Source organism: Pteropus alecto, unplaced genomic scaffold (assembly GCF_000325575.1).
Source record: "Pteropus alecto unplaced genomic scaffold, ASM32557v1 scaffold44, whole genome shotgun sequence".
Lineage (NCBI taxonomy): Eukaryota > Metazoa > Chordata > Mammalia > Chiroptera > Pteropodidae > Pteropus > Pteropus alecto.
The window spans coordinates 7,253,864-7,263,983 of NW_006436812.1; the positions used below are offsets into that span (position 1 = coordinate 7,253,864).

General features: G+C 42.3%; 1 pseudogene; it reads right to left on the reverse strand.

The window, feature by feature from the left end:
* Positions 1-9,175: 9,175 nt before the first annotated feature.
* On the reverse strand, positions 9,176-9,294 carry LOC112481632 (annotated as a pseudogene).
* Positions 9,295-10,120: the final 826 nt, after the last annotated feature.

The window sequence follows — 10,120 nt, forward strand, 5'->3', positions numbered from 1 at the left end:
TGATTTCTCTTAACTGTGTTTCAATGTTTTCTGAATGCGTACTTGTATACATTTTGTTAGATTTATGCTTAAGGACATCAATTTTTGAGGTGCTATTGCAACTTTTTTTTTTCATTTCATATTCCAGTTTTTCCTGTACATCATTGCTGAGCATTTTACTCCATCTGGTCTGCTATGACAAAACACTATTTTAGTATATTCTAGGTAGCTTATAAACAGCAGAAATTTATTTCCCACAGTTCTGGAGGCTGGAAGTCCGAGATCAGGGTACCAGCATAGTAAGGTGAGGGTACTCTTTCTGGTAGTCGACTTCTTCTATCCTTACATGGAAGAAATGGGCTAGTCTCTTTTATAAGGAGACCAATTCCATTCATAATTCCACTCAGACTCCACCATCATGACCTAATCACGTCTCAAGGGCCCCCACCTTCCAACACCATCCCCTTGGGTGTAAGATTCCAGCCTGTGAATTTGGAGGAACACGAACATTCAGACCATAGGACTGTTATACAGAAAATAGATTGACTTTATATTGACCTTCTACTTTGCTTTTTGTCATCTATATTTTACGATCACAGCACGGGAATGGTGGGCTCTATTTCAGCTGGAATTTCCAAATTGCGGCATTGAATAATCAGAACACAGAATTTCAGAGATTCACGGGGGTCTGGGTGGAGGGAACGACTGGCCAAGCCTAAATTGAGCACAGGATGTCCTGCGCTGCGCCCCTGAAAACAGCAAGGGGTGCCCCAACCCCCATTGGTGACTGGCAGGGAGTACCGGTGTGTCCCTGTTGCAGACCAGGCTTCCTGTCCCAGTGAGGACCCGAGTGGGCCCAAGGAAGCGCCCTGCAGCCTTAGGGACAATTCGAAGTGGCGACAACATTGTAGAATGTCTTGCCTTGGAATTTCACATGATTAGATTGGGTGATAGGTTTTAAGGAAGCAGATCACAGAGGTAAAGTGCTTTCTTATCACTTAGTATTAAATTAGAACATGCTCTAGAGGCAACTTATCACAAAGTTAGTGTTAACTCTGGTCACCTGGCTGAGGTGGTGTGTGTGCCACTGTGAAGTTACATTTTCCCCATGTTCCTATGTGTGTCTTTTGTAGGGGGAAGTCACTACGCAGAGCTCACAGTTCAGGAGAGGGGAGTTTGTGCATTTCTCTTTGGTGGATGGTTGAGTGTCTATGTCAATTATTTGGAATTCTTCTGCATAGGAGATTTTTATTCAACCTCTTTTAAAAATTATATAATCATTTATTTTTACCAGCGTGGTTACCTGGATAGTTATTTTAAGCTCTTGGTATCATCCAGCGGTACAGGATTTTTTTTCTCCTCAGTTTATTCTTGCTTTGGCTCTTGAGAGCTCTTTTCATTGGCTCTTTTTTCCTTTGGCATGTTATCGGACCAAACTGGGTCTCATTGATGCAGGACTGGGCAAATTCTCCCTGAGTGGCCCTGCACAAGAGAGAGAAAGGGGTCTTGACTGAGCACAGGAAAGCATTAAAGCACATGCCAGAGTTAGAGTCAAAAAGTTTATTAGAGAAGGATGGAGAAAAAGACCAAGACAGAAAAAGCAAAGACAAGAAAAAGCAAAGACAATAAGCAAGTCCAGAAGCCCGGAGTGTTTGGGGAGCTCAGTTTATATATCATTCTTAGTTTCTGTAAATTATAGTTTAAAGACTTTGTTTACCAATTTTTCTTTGATTGTATGAGTATACAGTGTGAAAAGAGTATTTAGCGAGAATGAGAACGGAATGGAGTGAGAAAGGCCTGCTGGTAATTCCCAGCCTTCATCTATAGGCTCCCTGGTGGTTTTAGCCATAGGGAAGGAATGATTGTGTTTATTTTGTGTCCAGCATGACTTAAAGGCTCTGTTTTCCTATTTTCCCTTCACAGTATGGGTCAACGGTTTGTTAGTAATCTTAGCAGAAATCTTCCTTTGTTCTGTAGGTTTCCTGGTAGTCTGGGGTAGCACCGATCAGCACATTGCAGTCTCTGAATACAGCTTGATTTACCATTTCTTTCTCTTGCTCCCTTCCTACTTTACAATTACTCAGCAGTTGCCAGCCAGAAGACAACTCAGAAGATTTCATGAGGAGGGACATACTTTATTTCGAGCTGGCTGGCAAGGACACACAGGGCAGGGGGTGGGATGGGGGACGTGTCTCCTCTCAAAGTGACCTGTTCTTGAACAAAGGATCGGATTCATCTTTACTCAAGAAAATCATGCATAAATATCAAGGTAAGCATTATCACTGCATGTATAGGTGGGGACGTTCCTGTACTTGTGCGGTTAGAAAACATACCTGTGCATACATCACATATTCAAAATGGCAGAAAATCTCTGCCCTTTGGGAGAGTATGATGATAATAGTTCATGAAAAAGTCGATATAGTATAGGGTCCTCCAAGCTGCTTTGGCTAGCTTCACCAGTTTAAGCCGAATCAGTCTCCTGGTCATAGGAATCATCCAGGTGTCTCCCTGAAATAAACAGTTCTGGCAATCATCAATGTCAAGGAATGGTATAGGTATGGAAGAAAGATTAACTAATTAAGTCTCAGCCCTTCTGTTAAACTCTTAGCGAATTATAGGATATGATTACACAAACCTTGTAACATCCAAGGTGATCTAAGTGGGTTTATCAGTTAATCTAAGCAAAGCTATGAATTCTAAATAAAAGTTAGTCTATGCTAGGCTGTCCGCAAGGCTGTATATATGTGCGTGTGTGTGCATGTGTGTATGTATGTATATGTATATATATATATGTTTACAAAACCTGGTTCCCACCATCTGCAATTTATTTAATTCATGGCTCCCCTCCAGATTACAGATAGAGTGGTTTCAGAATTGTTAGCTACTACCCCCACGAGAAAGAACTTTATAAAACAGAGTTCATTTTGCTTTAGTCTACAGTGCATTTTGCTTTAGTCTATTGTGAACATAAGAAACGTCCAAACCTGTAGAGAATTTTTGACTTTATTTGACCCAAACTGACACATTGGCCAGGGAGCAAGATCTCAAGTACTTCTGAGAATAACAGTTTTACAGCTTCTTTTATGCATTTGAAATTAAGGAGATAACTAAGGAAGATTACATGGAGGTGAGAGACAACAAGATGGGGATTGGATTACAGGATAGTTAACAAGAGTATGTGCTCTCCTGATGGTGGTTACTTTGAAAAGGAGGCATTTCAAAGGTGTGTTAACCTAGATGCACAGAAACAATGACAGGGCTTGCTTAAGGCAAAGATAAGCACGACCTGCCCAGTTAGGAATTTATGATCGGATCACCCTGCGAGGTTACTTTCTGTAGAATGTGGGGATTGTATTATAGGATAGTTAACAAGAGTATGCGCTCTCCTGATGGTGGTTACTTTGAAAAGGAGGCATTTCAAAGGTGTGTTAACCTAGATGCACAGAAACAATGACAGGGCTTGCTTAAGGCAAAGATAAGCACGACCTGCCCAGTTAGGAATTTATGATCGGATCACCCTGCGAGGTTACTTTCTGTAGAATCCTTCTTTTTGTCTACACTACAGATTCTATTTATTTCCAAAATTACTTAGGTCAGCACCTTTTGCCCCATCACCAACAGTAAGTTTTTTTTCATACATTTCTAATACAGTTAGATTCTTTGTTACATTCTGTATTCCACCTTGTGACTCTCCCACATCATAAGTAACTTAATTTGAATAGATTATGGTTTACTCTTTGGGCTATAAAAATGTATGGGTATAGAAACTGCACAGTGGCAGGTATCCATTACTAAAGTATCATATGAAGTACTTCAAACTCTCCGCCCCATGATTTACCATCTCTGTAGTTTTGCCTTTTCCAGAATGTCCTATAAATAGGTCATACCACATGTAGCCTCTTCATATAGGATTCTTTCAGTTAGCAATGTATATGTAAGATTCATCCATGTCTTTGCACAGGTTGATGGTTCATTCCTTTTAATTACTGAATACTATTCCATTGCTGTGTAAGGGAGGAAAAATAATTTTTATTCTATTTTTCTAGGTTCTTGGCTGAGAGCCCCCCTATAATAAAGACAGATTAACAGGAGAAATATATGAGTTTAATAGCATCTATACCTCCCGTATATATGGAAGACACCCAGGAAAATTGAGTAATTCCCTGAAATGGCCCAAGTCATCACCTTAGATACCATTTTCAGTTGAAAAAAAAAAAAAGATGCTGGGAAAAAGAGGAAGCAAGTGAAGGCAGGTTATCAGGCAAAGCACAGTAAACAAGCTATGGTTGTGATATGGATTTAAGTCCAGGCCTGTCTCCATTGAACAAGACTCTCTTAGATTTAGCCATTCTTCTATTTCTGGTACAGAGAGGGAGACACCCTTATGAATAGAGATTTCCCTTATAAATATAAATTTCCCTCAAGAAAGGGCAACTACTACAGGTTTTCAGAGATTCTCATGTTTTAAAAAAATTAATCAGCTCAAAAATAATCCTTATGCCATAGAGCCATACTTTGGGGTGGTATATTCTGCTTCCCTTCACATGGATGTACCCCAATTTGCTTATACATTCGTATACTGAAGGACAGTGTAATCTCTTTAAGTTTCTAGACATTATGAACAGAACTGCTGTGCATAATCGCATGTTAGTTTTTGTTTGGACATAGTTTTTCACAGCACTTGTGTAAACACTAAAAGCAGGATTGTTGGATCCTAAGGTGAGAATTGTTTAGCTTTGGAAAAAACTGCCAAAGTGTCTTCCAAAGTGGCCATATATTCCACCGGGAATGAATGAGAGTTCCTACCAAAGTGTGGGGAGAGGGGTAAAGAGGGGCCCTTGGAAGTGGTGGTGGTGGGGGGTGAGGTGATGGCCCTGGGGTGGGGTCCTAATGTTTCCGGAGAGCTCGGATCTCTAGGGGCCAGCTTCTTGTCTTATGCCTTAAGAGAGAATTCAAAGATAAGACACACAGCAAGCAGGAAAGCTCAAGATTTGTAAAAGTGAAAGTACACATGCAAGAAGGAAGTGCGGGTGAGCTCAGAGATAGAGCTGCCCCAAGGATGTCTGGATTATGAACTTTTGTTCTTGGGGGCAGGGCCTGGAAACGTAGTGCTGACCTGGCTTCGTTGTCTCCTCCCAGTAGGCGGGGAGCTCATTTCCCCACTCTTTCTTCCCTATATGGTGTTTCTATAACTGTCACGGCATCAGGTGCATGATGGGAGCTGTGATATTTGCAATGAGATTATAATGATATAATTAACCACGGGTCATGCCTTGGCCAAAGATGGTGTCTAATCTGGAAAAGACTAGTTTGGCTTATCTCCCCTTTCCAGGGAGCTAGAACAGGGGGAATTCTGAAGAAAAGAAAGTTTCCAGAGCCATATCTTGGATGGGGTGGGGGGCGTCCCTGGGCTATCTATCTTGTCTCGCTAAGATGCCAGCAGCAGTCAGGAGCTCAGACGGAAACAAAGAGTGCTCTAACCCATCCATGATCAGCTGAGACTGGTGTGCACAAGCCTCCTTTCTCTGTGTTTCTGTCTCTGTCTCTCTTTGTCTGTCTGGCTGTCCTGTCTCTCTGTGACCTCATGTGACCCCTATGTGCCCCACTTATGTCCCCAATTGATCCCCCATGTAGTCTTTAGCTGCTCCCAACTTATTTTTATATGCCTTCTACTAGGCCCCCATATGTTCCCATGTGTCCCCCATGTGACCTCCAGTGCCCCTACATGACCCCCATGCCTCTGTGCCTGGTTAACCCCATGTGATTTTCATGGGACCCCACCTGATTCCAATATGATCCTAATGTGACCCCCATGTGACTTCCACATGACCTCCATGTGACTCTTGTGTGACCTCACATGACCCTCACGTGACCCCACATTACTCCCACTTGGCCCTAACTTCACCCCTGCATGACCCCCTCCCTACAACATTACCCCCATGTCTCCCCAACTTGTCTCTCACAGTTCCTTTATGTGGCCCTATATGGTCTCCATATGATCCCCTATTTGCCCACTCATGTGGCCCTATTATGCCTCCAAACCTCCCACATGCACGCCATGTGGCCCCCTTGTGCCCCTCTCATCCCCCTAGTTAATAGCTTCTGCTTAGTCTTGAATGTAGCATTAGAGAAAATCTTGCAGCTTGAGTTTTACGAAAATAGCCCCTTACCAGAAACTGCTTTTTCTGATCAGGTAAGGGAAATATGTATTAACCTCATGACCAGACTCACATCAACCTCATGACTAGAGTCAATAGCCGAGCTAGCTCTTCCAATTCTTAACCATCGCATATGGGTGTGAGACCAGCCAGTTTTGCATTTCTGCCCCTCCTATCAGTCTCAACATGGTTTCTCCTCCTCCTCCTCCTCCTCCTCCTCCTCCTTCTTTTTTACTGCCTACAGCATCTGGTCTTCCTAGGTGGTCTCCCATTGAAGTACTAACCAGGCCCGACCCTGCTTAGCTTCCGAGATGGTTTCTTCTTTATATCTTTAGTTATAAGAGGTCTGTTCAGCTAGTCTTCAGGTGGTTCTCATGGGTGGTTGTTCTATAATTTAGTTTTAATTTTGATGTGGTCATGGGAGGAAGCGAGCGCAGTGTTTACTCACTCTACCATCTTGACTGGAAGCCTCAGAAGTTTCACAATCTTCTTCAGACCCCTGCTGGTGCCCAGATGTCTGCAGTCATCAATAACCTCTTGCCCCTCCCATATTCCCCTTCCTCTAATATAAAAGAAGCCTGAATTCTATACTTTCTTAAGATGATTCTTTAGGACACTAGTCCACCATCGTCTTGGCTTGCTGCCTTTCTGAATAAAGTTGCTTGTCTTGCTCCAACACTTTGTCACCTGACTTATTGGCTATCATGTGGTGAATGGTATGAGCTTAAACTCAGTTACAGTCCTTGGTGCATGACATAAATATACACAAGTACAGTTTAGAAGGAGCTTCCCCAAAAAGTTTTTAATAGTTCTTTCTGCGTAAGATCTACTTAAACTAACACCCCAGAGAAGAGAAACAGGCAGGGAGGGAGGTTCTTTCCCAAACCTGCCACTTTGCAAGGAGGGTGAGAAGCACCCCTGCATCTTGTGCCCAGAGTGCCCACACCCCACCCCACAGTGCACATGGTTGTGGAAAGACCAGCACTATGAAGACACACAGGGTAGCCACGAACAAGGCCATGTTAGTCAGGGGGTGGCACTCGGGGTTAACAGGAATCAGTTATCCTCAGCTGTTAGAAGGCAGGTGGCTCTTAGCACCTGACAGAGGCTCAGAGAGCAGCATTAGTATTTGCTGGTGATTATGGCTTATGGAGGGGGCTAGTGACTATGCTGAGGCAACGACATCCTCCTGGGGTTTCCCAAGGGGAGCATTGGTATTGTCATTTTTTTAGAGTTTAGCAGTTCTTATAGGCGTGCAGTGCTATCTGATGGTTGTTTGAATTTGTAATTCCTTAATGACATGATGTTGAGCTTATTTTTATATGCTTTTTTTTTTTTTTTTTTACTATCTGTATATGTCCTTTGGCCAGGTGTCTATTTATGTCTTTACCCATTTTTAATGGGTTATTTGTTTTAGTTTCTTTTTCTTTTTAAATATTTTGCATATAAATCCTTTATTAGAGACGTGTTTTGCAAATATTTTCTCCCAGTTGCGGCTTGTCTTCAGGTTCTCTGAACAAGATCTTTGAAAGAGTAGAAGTTTTTTAATTTTATGAAGTCCATGTTATTAATTTTTTTCTTTCGTGGATAGGCTTTTGGTGCCGTGTGTTAAAACTCATCACCAATACCAAGGTCGTGTAGATTTTTTTTATGTTTTCTTCTAGATATTTCATAGTTTTGCATTTTAAATTTGTCTATGGACAGTTTTGAGTGCATTTTGGTATAAATTGTAAAGTTTGTGTCAGTGTTCATTTCATTCCATATGGCTTCCAAATAATTTTTCCTTAACTAATTTTGAAGAAGTCATGGAATATTTGGCTTCACTTCAGTTTGAATTTCCAAAGTTTAATGGATTCAGCAGGTCTGTGTGTGTGTGTGAACGGGGTGGGGGGCTAGCATTCAGTGAACTGAGAGCTGGCACATGCTGCACTACCCCGCTTGCAGGCAGGGGGCGCCCCAGCCACTGGTCTGACCCTCCCGGCGGCGCAGGCGCACTCTTCCCAGGCACGTGGCTTTTTCAGCACACCGAAGGAGCTGGGTCTTCTCAGGGAGCGTGGGACAAGTTGGGCCACGTCAGGGTTGACAGGAGCTCTGTTTTCTGAGGAGCCCCTGGAGACATTGTGAGGGAAGGAAAAGGTGAGGAGAAGCTACCTTTGCTGATGGGGGTGGGGGGTGGGGGTGAGGAGGTGTCAGTCAGCATAGGAAGGGCTTTACGTGGAAAACTGGTTTTTTAAATTTAGTTTGTGTGTGTGTGTGGGGGGCTGGTGATAGTGTCTAGGGTTATTTCTGCGCATTCATTTCTGGGATCTCCATTCTGCTCCATTGATCTGTGTCTCTTTTTATGCTGATACCACACTGTTTTGGTGACTCTAGCTTTATGATATAGTTCCACCTGCCCTGCCCTTCCCCCCCGCCCCGCTCTCCCCGCCCCCAGAGCAGAGGTCTGCAAATTACAGCCTGAGAGCCAAATTCAGTCTGTGGTAACTCTTATGCGCAGATCCCATGCTCAGAAGTGCTAGTGTGCAGTTTGGGTATTTTTTGTTGAGTTTTAAATGTTCAGCTTATTGTTGTTTCAAGGAGAGAGATTCCCAGACGTGTCTCACTCTGCCGTGTTTCTGACATCATGATACAGTTTGAAGTTAGGGAGTGTGATACTTCCATCTTTGTTCTTTCTCAAGATTACTTCGGCTATTTGGGATCTTTCGTGGTACTGTATAAATGTTAGGATTGTTTGTTCTATTTCTGTGAAAATGCCATTGGAATTTTGATTGAGATTGCATTGAATCTGTGGGTCACTTTGTGTAGAATGGCCATTTTAACAGTATTAATTCTTCCAGTCCATGAATATGGGCTATCTTTCCATTTATTTGTGTATTCTTATATTTCTTTCACCAATGCCTTATATTTTCAGTGTATAGGTCTTTCACCTCCGTATTTAAATTTATTTCTAGGTATTTTATTCATTTCGGTGCAATTGTAAATAGGATTGTTATCTTAATTTCTCTTTCTGATATTTTTATATTATTTTATTTTTTTAATGCCTACAGCACCTGGTATTACTAAGGGTCTTCTTGTCCAAGTACTAACCGGGCCCGACCTTGCTTAGCTTCTGAGATCAGATGAGATCGGGCATGTTCAGGGTGGCATGGCCGTAGACTTCTGAAGGCTTTTTGTTAGTATATAGAAATGCAGCTGATTTTCATATGTTGATTTTGTGTCCTGCAAATTTACTAGATTTGTTAATTAGTTCTAACAGTTTTTTGGTGATAGAGTGATGTGGAAAATTGGAATTAAAAAAATCCCACTGTGTCTATCACATCCCAGGTCGTCCACGACACCCTAGATATAGTGGCTACTAATATAATCTTCCCACAGTGTCTTTTAATAACATGTGGATTCCCACATGCGGGATTAGCCTTGCCACTTTGGGTGCTGGATTTGCACAGGGCTTGGCCTCTAACGAAGTTTGAAGTCTTCTCTGCTTTAGTGGGTGGTATGGAGGTGGTTGTTTCAGAAAGTGATTTACTTTCCAGTAATTTCAAATGTCCAGAAAATTTGCAATAGTGGTACAAATACTCTTTATCTCCACACTCAGATTCCCCAGCTGTTATTGCTTTACCACATTTGCCATGTCACAGGAAGTACTCCAGTGTTTTATCCAAAACAGATGAGCTGTCCTAGGGACCGCCCCCCCTCCCCACCACATAACCCCAATGAGGAAATCATTAATGATTTCTACATTATAATTCAATCCACAGTCCCGCTTCAACTTTCACCATCTGCCCCAACTGTGTGAGATGTCTTTTTTCGTTGTAATCAGTTTTATTTTTCTGTAACTGTTATGGAAACTTTCTCTCATTTCTCCACTCTTGATAGATTTAAAACGCATAGATGACTCCAACCTGGGTGGCCTTTTCTGCTTGGCTTCTTTCACTTAGGATGTTTCAGTGTTAATCATGTCCTAACGTGTATCAGTAGTTCAT